Source organism: Bombina bombina, chromosome 3 (assembly GCF_027579735.1).
Source record: "Bombina bombina isolate aBomBom1 chromosome 3, aBomBom1.pri, whole genome shotgun sequence".
Taxonomy (NCBI): Eukaryota; Metazoa; Chordata; class Amphibia; order Anura; family Bombinatoridae; genus Bombina; species Bombina bombina.
In genome coordinates, this window is record NC_069501.1 from 928,092,610 (window position 1) to 928,111,310 (window position 18,701).

Here is an 18,701-nt window from a genome sequence, read left to right on the forward strand (position 1 = left end):
TAGCTCCAGATAGGGTTAGAATATCCAATATATCTACTAAACTAGCTAGGCGGCTTGGAAGTATGTGTTACGTATTATCACCAATATATATGTTTGTATTGAAGTATTATGTATCCGTTAATTAATAGTATAGCATAGCCTTTTGTGTAGAATGAGATAGTATAAATATATGCACACAGAAGAAAGCTATGCTGCCTGAAGTTGCTGTTTAAGCAAATAATATGCTCATTTAGGCCCACTTACTATACTAAATTGCCTGTTTATAATACAGCGCTCAACTTCTAACTGGAATAGCGACACTTCTTGGCGCCAATATTTTGCCTTTAAATTCTTAGGTTAGCTATATAGATGCTCTTGTATACGTAGTATCGTATAGTGGCAGTATCTCACGCCTAGCAATCTCTGAGGTAGTTGAGAATGATTTTTATTTCTGTCCCTACATAAGGCTTCCTTGTATCTATGTCTACCAGACATTTATATGACAATTTTATAGTTAGCTGCACTAAGTTCCTAAATCGGATCTCAATGTCCTGTAATCTGATCACAAGCAGCCATATTTTTGAGACTATTTTTTTTTTTCTTTTTATACATATATGGTAAACCCTATTTAGCACCCAATAGCAGATGTCAAGCACATTCCACTCACTGTCTGCTGAAAACTCATATTTTATGCATATTATTTATACCTAATATTATACTGTTAGTGTCACATGTCATAATGTATTCTAACTAGGTAATGTCCAGACGGTACTTGTTGTTTCTTCCCTATGGTATATGTGGTTAAAACTTAGGACTTTACTGTCTGCATATATATCTGCATATTAGGACTGCATTTATTTCTCTTTATCTTTCCACCTTGTACTCAGAAAATACCTCATACGTTGTTGTTAGTGACATGTATCATAATAAGTTTTATCTAGGAAATGTACAGGCAGAGCTTGATATTCTCTGCTTTATAATTTTAACAGCTAAACCTTAGGACTTATATATCTGCTCATTTATGTTTAGCTAATATCACACTCATCTAAGCCCAATAACATATCCTGTGTGATAGTCTAATTCTACTGCACTAGCTGAAACATGTGTAATTCCTGAATAGGCGCTAACATTATCCTAGATGCTTGAGAAATTCTTCACCTCACCACAATAGCCAGCATTAGATCCACCAGGGGTTTACTATGTAGACCCAGAACATATTGGCGTGTTAGATGCCCTTTGTCTTTCCATAAGTGTTTCCTGGTTCCTAGGCCACATAGCGTTGCTAACCTCATAAACTTGAGCTAGATATCCTGCCTAGTTTACCTTGTTAATGAACCTCAGGTTTGACCATATAACCTTAACTAGTTTAAATCTTTGGGCGCGATCCGATATCGATCGCAGTTTGCGGCGCAAGCGAGGGAACCGGCGTCGCCCGCAGTTTCAGCTCACAACTCGAGCTATCCCATATAGGTCGCCGTCAGATGCTAACGTGCCGTAAGTCTCACAAACCAGCGATGTCCAGAAATCTGCGTAAGTACAAATTTCTGGCGTCGCCAGTGACTTGCGGCACGTTAGAAACTGCCGGCGCCTATAAAACCTGACTAAAGTTTAAAACACCCGCACTGTCTAACACGCCTCCCTAACATAGCCCACACTGTCTAACACGCCTCCCTAACATAGCCCGCACTGTCTAACCCTCTATCCGCTATCCCCCCTCACTAGCCTAACAATAAAAAAGCTATTAACCCCTAAACCGCCGCTCCTTTACCCCACCGCAACCTAATAAAGTTATTAACCCCTAAACCGCCGCTCCCGTACCCCGCCGCCAGCTATATTATATCTATAACCCCCTAAAGTGAGCCCCTAACACCGCCGCCATCTCTATTAAAATTATTAACCCCTAATGTAAGCCCCTTACACCGCCGCCATCTCTATTAAAATGATTAACCCCTAATTTAATCTACCTACCCCGCCGCCAGCTATATTATCTATATTAACCCTAAGTATATTATAGTTAATATAGGTATTACATTATATATATTAACTATATTAACCCTAATTATATTAGGGTTAATATAGTTAATATAGTTACTATAGTATTTATATTAACTATATTAACTCTATCTAACCCTAACTAAATTTATATTAAATTAATCTAATTCATTTATAAACTAAAATATTCCTATTTAAATCTAAATACTTACCTATAAAATAAACCCTAAGATAGCTACAATATAATTAATAATTACATTGTAGCTATGTTAGGGTTAATATTTATTTTACAGGTAAATTGTTAATTATTTTAACTAGGTATAATAGATATTAAATAGTTATTAACTATTTAATATCTACCTAGTTAAAATAATTACCCAATTACCTGTAAAATAAATCCTAACCTAAGTTACAAATACACCTACACTATCAATAAATTTAATAAACTACAAACATCTATCTAAAAATACAATTAAATTAACTAAACTAAATTACAAAAAAAAACAAACACTAAATTACAAAAAATAAAAAAAAGATTACAAGATATTTAAGCTAATTACACCTATTCTAAGCCCCCTAATAAAATAATAAACCCCCAAAATAAAAAAAATTCCCTGCCCTATTCTAAATTCAACAAATTTCAAAGCTCTTTACCTTACCAGCCCTTAAAAGGGCCTTTTGTGGGGGCATGCCCCAAAGAATTCAGCTCTTTTGCATACAACAAATACAATACCCCCCCCCCCATTACAACCCACCACCCACATACCCCTATTCTAAACCCACCCAAACCCCCCTTAAAAAAGCCTAACACTACCCCCCTGAAGATCTCCCTACCTTGTCTTCACCACACCGGGCCGAACTCCTGATCCGATCCGGGCGATGTCTTCCTCCAAGTGGCAGCAAAGTCTTCATTCTTCCGGCGGCATCTTCAATCTTCTTTCTTCGCTCCGCCGCCGCGGAGCATCCATCCCGGCCGACTGCTGAACTTGGAATGAGTTACCTTTAAATGACGTCATCCAAGATGGCGTCCGCCGAATTCCGATTGGCTGATAGGATTCTATCAGCCAATCGGAATTAAGTTAAAAAAATCTGATTGGCTGATTGAATCAGCCAATCAGATTCAAGTTCAATCCGATTGGCTGATCCAATCAGCCAATCAGATTGAGCTCGCATTCTATTGGCTGTTCCGATCAGCCAATAGAATGCGAGCTCAATCTGATTGGCTGATTGGATCAGCCAATCGGATTGAACTTGAATCTGATTGGCTGATTCAATCAGCCAATCAGATTTTTTTAACTTAATTCCGATTGGCTGATAGAATCCTATCAGCCAATCGGAATTCGGCGGACGCCATCTTGGATGACGTCATTTAAAGGTACCTCATTCCAAGTTCAGCAGTCGGCCGGGATGGATGCTCCGCGGCGGCGGAGCGAAGAAAGAAGATTGAAGATGCCGCCGGAAGAATGAAGACTTTGCTGCCGCTTGGAGGAAGACGTCGCCGGAGGAAGAATTCTTCTTTGCCGCTTGGAGGATGACATCGCCGGAGGAAGAATTCTTCTTTGCCGCTTGGAGGAAGACATCGCCCGGATCGGATCAGGAGTTCGGCCCGGTGTGGTGAAGACAAGGTAGGGAGATCTTCAGGGGGGTAGTGTTAGGCTTTTTTAAGGGGGGTTTGGGTGGGTTTAGAATAGGGGTATGTGGGTGGTGGGTTGTAATGGGGGGGGGGGGTATTGTATTTGTTGTATGCAAAAGAGCTGAATTATTTGGGGCATGCCCCACAAAAGGCCCTTTTAAGGGCTGGTAAGGTAAAGAGCTTTGAAATTTGTTGAATTTAGAATAGGGCAGGGAATTTTTTTTATTTTGGGGGTTTATTATTTTATTAGGGGGCTTAGAATAGGTGTAATTAGCTTAAATATCTTGTAATCTTTTTTTTATTTTTTGTAATTTAGTGTTTGTTTTTTTTTGTAATTTAGTTTAGTTAATTTAATTGTATTTTTAGATAGATGTTTGTAGTTTATTAAATTTATTGATAGTGTAGGTGTATTTGTAACTTAGGTTAGGATTTATTTTACAGGTAATTGGGTAATTATTTTAACTAGGTAGATATTAAATAGTTAATAACTATTTAATATCTATTATACCTAGTTAAAATAATTAACAATTTACCTGTAAAATAAATATTAACCCTAACATAGCTACAATGTAATTATTAATTATATTGTAGCTATCTTAGGGTTTATTTTATAGGTAAGTATTTAGATTTAAATAGGAATATTTTAGTTTATAAATGAATTAGATTAATTTAATATAAATTTAGTTAGGGTTAGATAGAGTTAATATAGTTAATATAAATACTATAGTAACTATATTAACTATATTAACCCTAATATAATTAGGGTTAATATAGTTAATATATATAATGTAATAACTATATTAACTATAATATACTTAGGGTTAATATAGATAATATAGCTGGCGGCGGGGTAGGTAGATTAAATTAGGGGTTAATCATTTTAATAGAGATGGCGGCAGTGTAAGGGGCTTACATTAGGGGTTAATAATATTAATATAGCTGGCGGCGGTATAGGGGGATTAGATTAGGGGTTAATAATTTTTATATAGGTGGCGGCGGTGTAAGGGGTCAGATTAGGGGATAGATAAGGTAGATGGCGGCGGTTTTAGAGGCTCACAGTAGGGGGTTAGTTTATGTAGATGGCGGCGGGGTCCGGGAGCGGCGGTTTAGGGGGTAATAACTTTATTAGGGATTTCGGGGGGGGGGGGATCGCGGTTGACAGGGAGATAGACATTGCGCATGCGTTAGGTGTTAGGTTTATTTTCTAGTTAGTTTAGGGAGTTACGGGGCTCCAATAGTCAGCGTAAGGCTTCTTACGGCTGCTTTTTGTGGCGAGGTGAAAATGGAGTAAGTTTTCTCCATTTTCGCCACGTAAGTCCTTACGCTGCATATTGGATACCAAACTGCGCGGGTTTGGTATACCTGCCTATGGCCCAAAAAACTGCGGGCGACGGCAGAAATATACGGGCGTAACTTCTAGGTTACGCCGTATATGTGATACCAAACCCGCGCAAATATTGGCGTCGCCGGCTTTTGCGGGCGACGATTTATATCGGATCGACCCCTTTATGTTTGCAAGATATAAGGGAGATTATATATTAGTAGTATTCTGTGATAGCTTATAGTTTATGTTTAAGTCTAAATATGGGTCTTAGCACAAAGCTACGAAATACTGATTACCTCCAAAAGTCCCTGAGGTACAATACTGTTAAGATTAATCAACCCATCTGTTTTGATCTTCCCTTAGGGCTTTAATGTACTTCCCTACCTGTCACTAACCCAACCCCTGTTAACATACTGTATTATAGTTCCCTAGTCTACCCAAGTTTGTAACGGATACATGGTCCTCATTGACTTTGTTCTAACACTCTTTGAGGCCCTACTATTTCCATTTAAGATGTCCGCATAGAAAGATATATAAAAGTGTTTACACATATGGCTCCGCCCCTCCAGCCCCCCTCATTCTTAGAGCGGTGCTTATCCACTGAAATTCCCCCATAATGCATACTCAATCTTTTCTTTTTGCAGCTCTTTAAGAGCTATCCATCTGACCACCAGTTATTAGATATATCAACAGGCCATTTGGCCCAAAAATCAGTATTTAATAGGTCAGCCGCTTATGCTACTATATTATAAATCGAGGTTCTATCTGCCTATCTATGTTGAATACTATAAATATTGAAATATGTTGTTCAATTGTATTTATATTCTTTTATGTTATCAAAAGGCAATCCATGTTCTATGTTTCATGTTTATTGCACAAAACCTCAATAAAAAAAATATTAATAAAAAAAAAAAAAAAGAATCACAGGAAGAATGTAGAATATTAGTAGCTTACATACATTAGTCATACTTTGTTCATAATTAGATATTTCGGTATCACAATCAGACACTTAGATTATTTTTTAATTTTTAGATGGTTTTTCAGTCCTCTATTTTTGAAATGATGAATAAGACACCTATTGAAGATCAACTGTTTTCTCCTGAATTGACTTTCAAAGACCATGCATTATCCAGGTTGGTTTACCAATGCATGATAGTTAAGAATCACAGGAAGAATGTAGAATATTAGTAGCTTACATACATTAGTCATACTTTGTTTATAATTAGATATTTCGGTATCACATTCAGACACTTAGATTATTTTTTAATTTTTAGATGGTTTTTCAGTCCTCTATTTTTGAAATGATGAATAAGACACCTATTGAAGATCAACTGTTTTCTCCTGAATTGACTTTCAAAGACCATGCATTATCCAGGTTGGTTTACCAATGCATGATAGTTAAGAATCACAGGAAGAATGTAGAATATTAGTAGCTTACATACATTAGTCATACTTTGTTCATAATTAGATATTTAGGTATCACAATCAGACAAAGGAATACATATTATAGTTGATATAGAGGTATTTGAATGGACATGAAATATTACATTTATGTTCAGCATACATATATATTTATTATTTAAATGTGATATACATTATTATGTATAATTAGAAATGCTGATATTTAAATGTAATTTTTATTACACATAATAATGGTGTATGTTTTTTTTTGGTTTTTAATCCAAAAATTTAATTCATAAATATCTTGATAAAATGTTGCACAAAGTTAGAGCATAGACACAAGATGATTGTAAATGTATTTTATGAATATTTTACAACGTGTGTATTAACTTTGTAAAATATGTTTTTTAAATTTTCAGATTTTCATCTGACGACTTCCAGGAATATTTTTTTTTTGGGGTTTTTGTTAGAAGACTTTTTTTTTTTTAAATGGTAATAATCAACATTTTATTATTAAATACCCTCTTTTGAACTGATTATAATAAATATCCATATAATCTGTCAATAAAAAACAATTTGACTCCCATGACTGGTAGTTGTCTATTTGACAAGCACATGCATAAGATCAAATTAGGCATCATGTATAGCATTAATTTTAGAAAATCCACTGATTCAGAGAATATTAAAGTCAACTATCTTTTTTAAATTATTTGGGGAGTGAAATCCATCAATGCTTTTATTGTGTAATTTTTAGATGTTAAAATATTTTCGGATATGTAGTCAGAATTTGACATAAATTTATTTGTTTAAATTTTAAGAAGGGGAAGTGGTTCACTTACATTAAAGTGACAGTGTTGTTGAATGTAAAATTTATTTTATAAGATCTTGTATCTTCCTTAGGTATCTAAAAACATTCTTTTAATAAATTAATATTTTTAAATTTTAAAAATGGTAGGTCAGTTAACTTCATATTTTGCACAAGCTAGTTATTGGATGCCATGTTAATAGATTTTATTTTCTAGTGGAGTCATTTAAAGGGTCATTTAACTATAGTTATTAATATTATGTAGTTTTTAAATCTTACCTCTTGGGTTAGACATCACATATCTATATATAATTTTCATTCCCCTTTAGTTTCTTTCGACAATGTTAAATCAACATTCCGAATGTTTTGGTCCTTAAAGGGACATTCACAAAATATATTGTGTATTGAATTTTAAACAATAATAAAAAATTTTTAACATATTTATAAAGTACTACAGTCTTTAAATATACTTAGAAAAAGATACATCAATGCACATATCTTAGACATCAAGGACAACCCAGGTTTTTCGCCAAAAATTGTCCGTAATATAAAATCTCATTCTTGATTTGCAAAGAAAGATAACAATATAATTCTTAACATTTGAGAATTGGATTAAATTATAAAGTTGCTTAACATTTCATGCTCAATCTGAATCACGAACGCTAAATTTGTTTGGACAGTGTCCCTTTAAGAGATTTAAAGAGTGTATTTACTTCTCTTCTTATCTTGACATACTTTGCTTGAAAAGCATATCGAGATAGGCTCAGTAGATGAAGATTGGTGGATGCACAGAGATGCCTTGTGTGATTGGCTCAACCATGTGCATTTAAATTTCTTCTGTTGAGGATATCTAAATACAAAGATAAATTGAGTTACATTTTAAAGTCTAAACAATTTTTTATCTCTACAGATCATTTGATACAATTGTTTGGTTGTAATGTCTATTTAAAAATAAAGACGCCATTGCACAATAACATATATGAGCAGTTCAGACAAATACAAGCTCGAGGTTTATTTACTAATAACAAACAAACCTGTAGTTTAACATCTATAAACAGATTATCCAAGTTACTGACATTATAACCTGAATTGAACATTCAGAAATGTTGCATGGGAAACGGATCTTGAAACACCAGATTTGCATCTTTAAACATTAGTCTAATGTCACGCAATAGCACACAATCAATGTGCATTATAAATACATTTAATAGAGCAATGTCAATACTTCCCAATAAGTCACCAAATTGATTTTATGAACAATAAAGACATACAATATTAAATGTGTATTTGTATTAAAGAAACAGACCGTTATTAAACCGAAAAATGTCTACAACATTTAATAATGTGACAGTATTAGATTTTAAAGAGAATTTAAACATTAATATTTAACGGATCACGGATATTAAATCTGCGTCACACATATCCGCATGACAGGCCCATGAGTTACAAATAAGTCTACATGAAAAATGAAGTAACAGCACCACCGGGAGGTATGTGTATGGAAGTTGCTAAGATATGAAACATTAAGGAACGGCCAATCAGAGTTCATCACACAAAAACAACTTGAGTCAGGATGGTCTCACAGACATTCTAACAATGTTTCAAACTTTTATCCAATCAGATGTACAGATAACTTGTCCCATGGTGCATCTCATGTTTACTTCACCATATAAAAGTCCATTACACATTGCCATCTTTGTCAGTTCTCTAATGCCTGCAGGCAGTATATATTTCTTTACAAAAGATATTCAACAACCCAGCAGGCATGAAACCTCCCAGGTTTACCAAGCAGGAGAGCGCTGCACTGGTCCACGCCGTCAAGGACTTTTATCCCCAGCTGTTTGGGAACAAGAGGAGATCGACAGATGCGCCTGTTAAGAAGGCCCTCTGGGCGGCTATCACCAATGCGGTTCAATTGGTGTGTGACGTCCAGAGGAGCCAGGATCAGATCATGCGGAGATTCTGAGATATGAGGTTGCGCTTGACAAAAAAAGAGAAGAGGAAACAGAGGCGCCAAGCATGGCCTAATATCATCAGGGTACCAGACAGCATAGGACAAAACAGATGGAAATATACTCACAAGTGGGGCGCACCCTTGTGGTGCAATTGTCGCAGACTGGAACTATATACGTGGTCCAGCTCACGTCACAACCAGCTAGAGAACCGACTCCAGATGATCCTTAGGATGGCCTACTAGTAGAATCCTGGAGATGGAAAAAGGCACAGAAACATAGCCCAGTACCGTTTAGACCAGGAGAATAGAATTTTAAAAGTTACACTTACAAGAGGTGAAGCACCCCCAGGTGCAGTATCAACGTTACTGGGACCTCTCAGCCGCCCAGTGGACTGTGGATTCCAGCCAGCAAGATGAAGAGAATCCCAATCAGAATGTGATAATCCAGTAAACGAAAAAAAAAAAACAGCAACCAAAAGAAGTCCGCCCCCACAGATAGGGAAAGAAATAGTAGCAAGTGTATAATAAAAAGTTCTTTATTTAAAAACAAGCGACGCGTTTCTCAGCCACTATAGGGCTGTTTCATCAGGCTTTAAAACAATGTTACAAACACTTGCTACATATAAAGAGTAAAAACAAAAAAGGGGCTTGGTCCTAAGGAGCAATTAATTATTCATTAAAGTGTTAGCACCTGTGTTGGTAATCAGTTGATATAGCAACCTCTATAAACACAACATACTCAGCAGGCAGATTTCAAAACATTTGACAGCATTGGTCGTGTGTAACATTCAAATCATTAAAAGTTAACATACATCTCTAAACATTAACCATCTAAGTTTATTTCATAATATGTACAAATACATTTTTACATATAGAGTGCAACAGATTAGGCCAAAAGTGTAATCCTGTGTATAGATATCATGATGATTTTTTATTTGTTTTGTATTTATAAAGGTCAATTCTCTATCTCCATGCTGGGTCCCTAAGAACATTTAAGTCGTGTTACCTGTGCTTGTATTCACCAGACATAAAAATACCTTAAAAACTACAAATATATATCCATTGTAATAGTAGGATGTTAACCTTGATAGTGTGAAACATTAGCTTTCTAGCTAATCCGTAATCTCAAGGTATCTATATCTTTCCAAATTCATCTGTTTGAGATCGTTATATTTGTATCATATGGTGACTAATTTCAAATTCAATAACAATGATCGCTATATTGATATTTTTATTTTTTGGGGAAATAGCTTACCCAAAATCTGCTAGTCTGGCGTTATTTCTTTTTTCTCTCTCATAGTTACGTTCGTGAGTTACGCCCACTTGCCAGGCCTAAAGATACCTCCTATTCGTCAGTTACTATGTGTGCCTACATGCCCTCTGGCCTATCTGTAAGGGAGTGTATGTAACGTAAAAAACTCTTAGGTCCATCCCAAAGGAACATATTACAATAGAAAGACCAGAGATAGGTGAACCGTACCTCGCCCCTGCACATATCCTAGAGTAGAACGTATGGTAGAGGGCGGGGTCAAGATAGGAGGTCTATTACTAGCGTTTTGATCGTCATTTACTTCAAAAATTCTTCCTATATATATGCTTTGAAAAATGTCAACTGTGATCATAGACCACATAAATGTAAATCTAAAAATAAAACCTTCATTAGTCATATAGTGTGTGCGATAAAAAAATAATAAAAAGCAAATATTAAGCAAATATTAAATGCAAATATTAAATATTAAGCAAGTATTAACTGATAAAAATGAAATGCTATTTTAAACACTCGTGTAAGAAAATGCATCATTAGGAAACTGTATTGTTCAAGAGATCCTTTCTACGAACCAGAATTGTATTCGTGCATGATTATTCTAAAAAAAACAAAAATATTATATATAGTGTGTCTGGATACATTATCACAACTGACATGTTAGTGAAGAAAAAATTACCATAATTGTAATAATTCATACTGTGAATGTAATGTTCTATATAACATAAACATAAATTTATTCATAGCTTTGTGAAAAATTGGGTGTCCTACATTGTGAATAATCCTCAATAGTGATATTAATTGGGTGACATTATTTGTGTATTTAAAATATAAGGAGAAAATTTCTTTGTTATTGTTAGTCTAAATAGATATTAAACATTGCATAATCAAGGTGTTGGAAGTGTTGTTATATTACATATAATTAAATTGGGCGCTATATTTGAATACATTTGTAATGGGTGACATTATCTAAGTGTTAAAGTGTAACTAAAAAAGTTTTAAGATATTGAATCCAATTAAACATTAAATGTTAAGCAACCACTGCGTAGAAAGTGTTGCCATATTTCATTAAGATTACAACATACCTACCTTTACCCCTAATTGTGAAATTATAGTGAATTGTAAAATAATCATGACCACATAAAGCAGTTAGCAGTTTTAGGTAGTGAGAAGCTACTATATAGAGTGGTGTGCAAAAAAAGTGAGTGCACTTTATATTAATTGAATCTATAAAAAGGTTCCTGGATATTAGATTTCCTGGAATCCTTTATCTAATTAATGTTTATTACTATAAAATTGTTGAACAATCACTGTGTAAACATAATACACAATGTGATTAAACAATGTGTTTTGGTATAATTTATGAAACTACTAATGAGTATATTCTGCAGTGATGCCTATTACTTGATATAGTTGTGATATGGTATTAAAACCAATCCTACAGAGCCTCATCTATTCTGCAAATAGCACCCTTTCAGCTTTTGTTGGCAACACATCAAAAAGCTGCCATATCTACATTTTCGTTGAGCCCATCTGGTTGGAGAGTTCTTAGTTTTTTTATCCAAAATGTTTCTCTCCTCCTGAGAGTCATGAAAGCACTAGTGCAAGATTTCGGGATTGCTTCAATAGGTGTTATTCTCATAGGAATTTTTTGTTTTTTGTGATGAATCAGACAATGTCTGGAGACACTATGGGATTTTGCATTCTTCTTGATGTTATGGGCGTGTTCTCCCCATCGTTTTTTGATCTTTCTGCAAGTGCGACCTACGTACTGGGCCCCACACTTGCAGTTTAGTAGATAGATGACAAAAGTGGTTTCACATGTCATGTGGCTTCTGATATTGAAAGTTTCCCCCGTAGTAGAGGAACTAAAGGTGGAAGTTCTATGGGATATAAAACTGCACATCCCACAGCGTTTCCTAAAGCATTTAGAAACTATGTTCTTGTTTAAAGAGGGCCCAATGCCGAAGGCATTAACACCCATATTGTTGTTAACAGAATATTTGTTTCTAACAATCTTACTAGGTGCTAAGACAGTCTTAAGTGTGGGTGCTCTTCTGTACACCACTTTAGGTTTATTCCCTATTATATTCCTCAGTATAGGATCATTGGTCAGAATAGACCAATGTTTGTTTAAGATTTTATTCACAGCCATGTAGTGAGAGTTGTATCTAGTAATAAATAATGGAGGGTTTTGTTCTTTGAAAGTTGACTGATCTTTCTGCTTTTTATTATTTCCACTGGTTTTAAAGTAGCTCGATCTGTCTTCCCTTCTAACTCTACTCATCTCATGATTGATTAGATCTATTGGATAGCCTTTTTCAAGGAATCGATCTCCGATCACTTTAGCCTGTACATCATAATCCTCCAAGTTAGAGCAATTTCTCCTGATCCTTCTGAATTGTCCATATGGGACATTCAGCTTCCAGCTCTTATAGTGGTTGCTTTCAAAGTGTAGGAAGCTATTGCAATCCACACTTTTGAAGTAAGTTTTTGATCCCACTTTACCTTCAGTGGTTTTACTTAATACGAGGTCAAGAAAATCTATTTCTTCCTGTTTGATATTAAAAGTAAAAGAAATACCAAAATTATTATTATTGAGATGTTCAATGAACCTATGTATTTCAATCTCAGATCCCTTGAACACGAAGAGAAGATCATCTATATAACGGCCATAGAACACCAGGTTCGCTGCGAATTCGGAATCGTAGATGTATATTTGTTCAAAGTTGCCCATAAATAAATTCTCAGATTCAATTAATATAAAGTGCACTCACTTTTTTGCACACCACTCTATATAGTAGCTTCTCACTACCTAAAACACTAATATAACTATATTAGTTTGACCACTAACTGCTTTATGTGGTCATGATTATTTTACAATTCATTATAATTTCACAATTAGGGGTAAAGGGAGGTATGTTGTAAACTTAATGAAATATGGCAACACTTTCTATGCAGTGGTTGCTTAACATTTAATGTTTAATTGGATTCAATATCTTAAAACTTTTTTAGTTACACTTTAACACTTAGATAATGTCACCCATTACAAATGTATTAAAATATAGCACCCAATTTAATTATATGTAATATAACAACACTTCCAACACCTTGATTATGCAATGTTTAATATCTATTTAGAATAACAATAACAAAGACATTTTCTCCTTATATTTTAAATACACATATAATGTCACCCAATTAATATCACTATTGAGGATTATTCACAATGTAGGGCACCCTATTTTTCACAAAGCTATGAATAAATTTATGTTTATGTTATATAGAACATTACATTCACAGTATGAATTACAATTATGGTATTATACCATTTTTCTTCACTAACATGTCAGTTGTGATAATGTATCCAGACACACTATTTATAATATTTTTGTTTTTTTTAGAATAATCATGCACGAATAGAATTCTGGTTCATAGAAAGGATCTCTTGAACAATACAGTTTCCTAATAATGAATTTTCTTACAAGAGTGTTTAATATAGCATTTTTATCAGTTGATACTTGCTTAATATTTAATATTTGCATTTAATATTTGCTTAATATTTGCTTTTTTATTATTTTTTTATCGCACACACAAGGTTTTATTTTTAGATTTACATTTATGTGGTCTATGATCACAGTTGCCATTTTTCAAAGCATATATATAGGAAGAATTTTTGAAGTAAATGACGATCACAACACTAGTAATAGACCTCATATCTTGACCCCACCCTCTACCATACGTTCTACTCTAGGATTTTACGTTACATACACTCCCTTACAGACACGCCAGAGGGCACGTAGGCACACGTAGTAACTGACGAATAGGAGGTATCTTTAGGCCTGGCAAGTGGGCGTTACTCACTAACGTAACTATGAGAGAGAAAAAAGAAATAACGCCAGACTAGCAGATTTTGGGTAAGCTATTTCCCCAAAAAATAAAAATATCAATATAGCGATCATTGTTATTGAATTTGAAATTAGTCACCATATGTTACAAATATAACGATCTCAAACAGATGAATTTGGAACGGTATAGATACCTTGAGATTACGGATTAGCTAGAAAGCTAATGTTTCACACTATCAAGGTTAACATCCTACTATTACAATGGATATATATTTGTAGTTTTTAAGGTATTTTTATGTCTGGTGAATACAAGCACAGGTAACACGACTTAAATGTTCTTAGGGACCCAGCATGGAGAGAGAGTTGACCTTTATAAATACAAAACAAATAAAAAATCATCATGATATCTATACACAGGATTACACTTTTGGCCTAATCTGTTGCACTCTATATGTAAAAATGTATTTGTACATATTATGATATAAACTTAGATGGTTAATGTTTAGAGATGTATGTTAACTTTTAATGATTTGAATGTTACACACGACCAATGCTGTCAAATGTTTTGAAATCTGCCTGCTGAGTATGTTGTGTTTATAGAGGTTGCTATATGAACTGATTACAAACACAGGTGCTAACACTTTAATGAATAATTAATTGCTCCTTAGGACCAAGCCCCTTTTTTGTTTTTACTCTTTATATGTAGCAAGTGTTTGTAACATTGTTTTAAAGCCTGATGAAACAGCCCTATAGTGGCTGAGAAACGCGTCGCTTGTTTTTAAATAAAGAACTTTTTATTATACACTTGCTACTATTTCTTTCCCTATCTGTGGGGGCGGACTTCTTTTGGTTGCTGTTTTTTTTTTTCGTTTACTGGATTATCACATTCTGATTGGGATTTTCTTCATCTTGCTGGCTGGAATCCACAGTCCACTGGGCGGCTGAGAGGTCCCAGTAACGTTGATACTGCACCTGGGGGTGCTTCACCTCTTGTAAGTGTAACTTTTAAAATTCTAATGAGTATATTCTGCAGTGATGCCTATTACTTGATATAGTTGTGATATGGTATTAAAACCAATACTACAGAGCCTCATCTATTCTGCAAATAGCACCCTTTCAGCTTTTGTTGGCAACATATCAAAAAGCTGCCATATCTACATTTTCGTTGAGCCCATCTGGTTGGAGAGTTCTTAGTTTTTTTATCCAAAATGTTTCTCTCCTCCTGAGAGTCATGAAAGCACTAGTGCAAGATTTCGGGATTGCCTCAATAGGTGTTATTCTCATAGGATTTTTTTGTTTTTTGTGATGAATCAGACAATGTCTGGAGACACTATGGGATTTTGCATTCTTCTTGATGTTATGGGCGTGTTCTCCCCATCGTTTTTTGATCTTTCTGCAAGTGCGACCTACGTACTGGGCCCCACACTTGCAGTTTAGAAGATAGATGACAAAAGTGGTTTCACATGTCATGTGGCTTCTGATATTGAAAGTTTCCCCCGTAGTAGAGGAACTAAAGGTGGAAGTTCTATGGGATATAAAACTGCACATCCCACAGCGTTTCCTAAAGCATTTAGAAACTATGTTCTTGTTTAAAGAGGGCCCAATGCCGAAGGCATTAACACCCATATTGTTGTTAACAGAATATTTGTTTCTAACAATCTTACTAGGTGCTAAGACAGTCTTAAGTGTGGGTCCTCTTCTGTACACCACTTTAGGTTTATTCCCTATTATATTCCTCAGTATAGGATCATTGGTCAGAATAGACCAATGTTTGATTAAGATTTTATTCACAGCCATGTAGTGAGAGTTGTATCTAGCAATAAATAATGGAGGGTTTTGTTCTTTGAAAGTTGACTGATCTTTCTGCTTTTTATTATTTCCACTGGTTTTAAAGTAGCTCGATCTGTCTTCCCTTCTAACTCTACTCATCTCATGATTGATTAGATCTATTGGATAGCCTTTTTCAAGGAATCGATCTCCGATCACTTTAGCCTGTACATCATAATCCTCCAAGTTAGAGCAATTTCTCCTGATCCTTCTGAATTGTCCATTAAAATTCTATTCTCCTGGTCTAAACGGTACTGGGCTATGTTTCTGTGCCTTTTTCCATCTCCAGGATTCTACTAGTAGGCCATCCTAAGGATCATCTGGAGTCGGTTCTCTAGCTGGTTGTGACGTGAGCTGGACCACGTATATAGTTCCAGTCTGCGACAATTGCACCACAAGGGTGCGCCCCACTTGTGAGTATATTTCCATCTGTTTGGTCCTATGCTGTCTGGTACCCTGACGATATTAGGCCATGCTTGGTGCCTCTGTTTCCTCTTCTCTTTTTAGACCACGTTTCTTCAGGATGACCGTCCTATGACAGAGAGCTGCCTACACTTCCATTCTATGATTGTTGTGGACATTGTGTGCTGTTTGCATATATCTATATGCTCAGGATCCACCTATTTTGGTTTGATTTTTCCATATTGAGTGCATAAATTGTGTTATTATTACCAATTGTAGCTATACTTAATGTTTTTTGTTATGTCGCAGGTGTTAAACTTTAGTTAGAACCCCCTACAGAGCGTGGTGTGTACCGGCTGTGCACACCTATCTCTTTACTTTCTGCTTGACAAAAAAAGTCAACCTCATAAGGGAGTGGGTACAAGCCCGTAAAAGAGGGGGCAAAAGAGAGGCCCCGCGGAAACTCTACCTACTTCCTTATGAGGTGACTTTATGCGAGCTCCTCACTCTCCGGGTCCCCAAAATATTTAGATCCTCGCCATCCTCGGCCTCCTCTTCTTCCCTCCCAGCTGCTGGATCTGAAAGTCCTGACCCGGGGGGCCAGGGCAGCTGCTTCTCTGTCCGGTGGCCTGGGAGGAGCTGAAAGAGAATCTGAACCAGGTAACTATCCAACTTCATATAATAGATTAATATTTGATTCGATTTTTAATAAATGTGTATATATTCAGATACTAAACCTATATAGATCTCACAACATACGCTACATATGATGTTTAGATATCTGATTTTAAATTAGTGACACATGAAATAGGAATGATGTTTCTTGCGCTCTACAGAATATGCGTCACAGAGTGAAAATTGAATTGTTACACGTTAACATGGGTTTGCTGTAAGTGGCATTGCTTTACACATGTTGGTCAAATGATGGATGCGTAATTCCGCTTGGAATCATTGCGCAATGATCCCGAAAATTAGAATTGCACATACACGTTAACATGGGTTTTGCTGTAAGTGGCATTGCTTTACACATGTTGGTCAAATGACGGATGCGTAATTCCGCTTGGAATCATTGCGCAATGATCCCGAAAATTAGAATTGCGCATACACGTTAACATGGGTTTTGCTGTAAGTGGCATTGCTTTACACATGTTGGTCAAATGACGGATGCGTAATTCCGCTTGGAATCATTGCGCAATGATCCCGAAAATTAGAATTGCGCATACACGTTAACATGGGTTTGCTGTAAGTGGCATTGCTTTACACATGTTGGTCAAATGACGGATGCGTAATTCCGCTTGGAATCATTGCGCAATGATTCCGAAAATTAGAATTGCGCATACTCGTTAACATGGGTTTGCTGTAAGTGGCATTGCTTTACACATGTTGGTCAAATGACGGATGCGTAATTCCGCTTGGAATCATTGCGCAATGATTCCGAAAATTAGAATTGCGCATACACGTTAAAATGGGTTTGCTGTAAGTGGCATTGCTTTACACATGTTGGTCAAATGACGGATGCGTAATTCCGCTTGGAATAATTGCGCAATGATCCCGAAAATTCGAATTGCGCATACACGTTAACATGGGTTTGCTGTAAGTGGCATTGCTTTACACATGTTGGTCAAATGACGGATGCGTAATTCCGCTTGGAATCATTGCGCAATGATCCCGAAAATTAGAATTGCGCATACACGTTAACATGGGTTTGCTGTAAGTGGCATTGCTTTACACATGTTGGTCAAAATGAAATGTGAATTATTATATATGTGAAGAATACAGTATTCTTATTTTCAATATTATACATAATAAAAAAAAGAATAGCAGAATCAAAATAAATAATAACATATGTCCATCAATTGATGAGAATGAAATAACACCAAAAATTAATTAAAGCTACAGTAAACAACACAACTGATTGAAAATAAGAGTACAGGATATATTTATCATGAATTTAATTGAGGAAACAATTAACTCATAGGACTACCAAAAGATTAATAGTTTTTAATTGATTTGGTAATAATTTAAAGATTTTAAACATGGCATGATTTGTATTAATGATATCCAATCCTCATTTAATATATTACAGATCTGGATGTTGGTGCTGGAACCTCAAGCCTGGGCTTGTCACAGTATGGTATGTCTCATTTTAATTGACATTTGTCTTAGAAACATGGACAGAATATTACATACTAAATCCACATTGTTCAATATTTATATGTATCTGCAAAATGGATTAGTAAAATATTTACAAATAAGAATAAAAAAACAAACA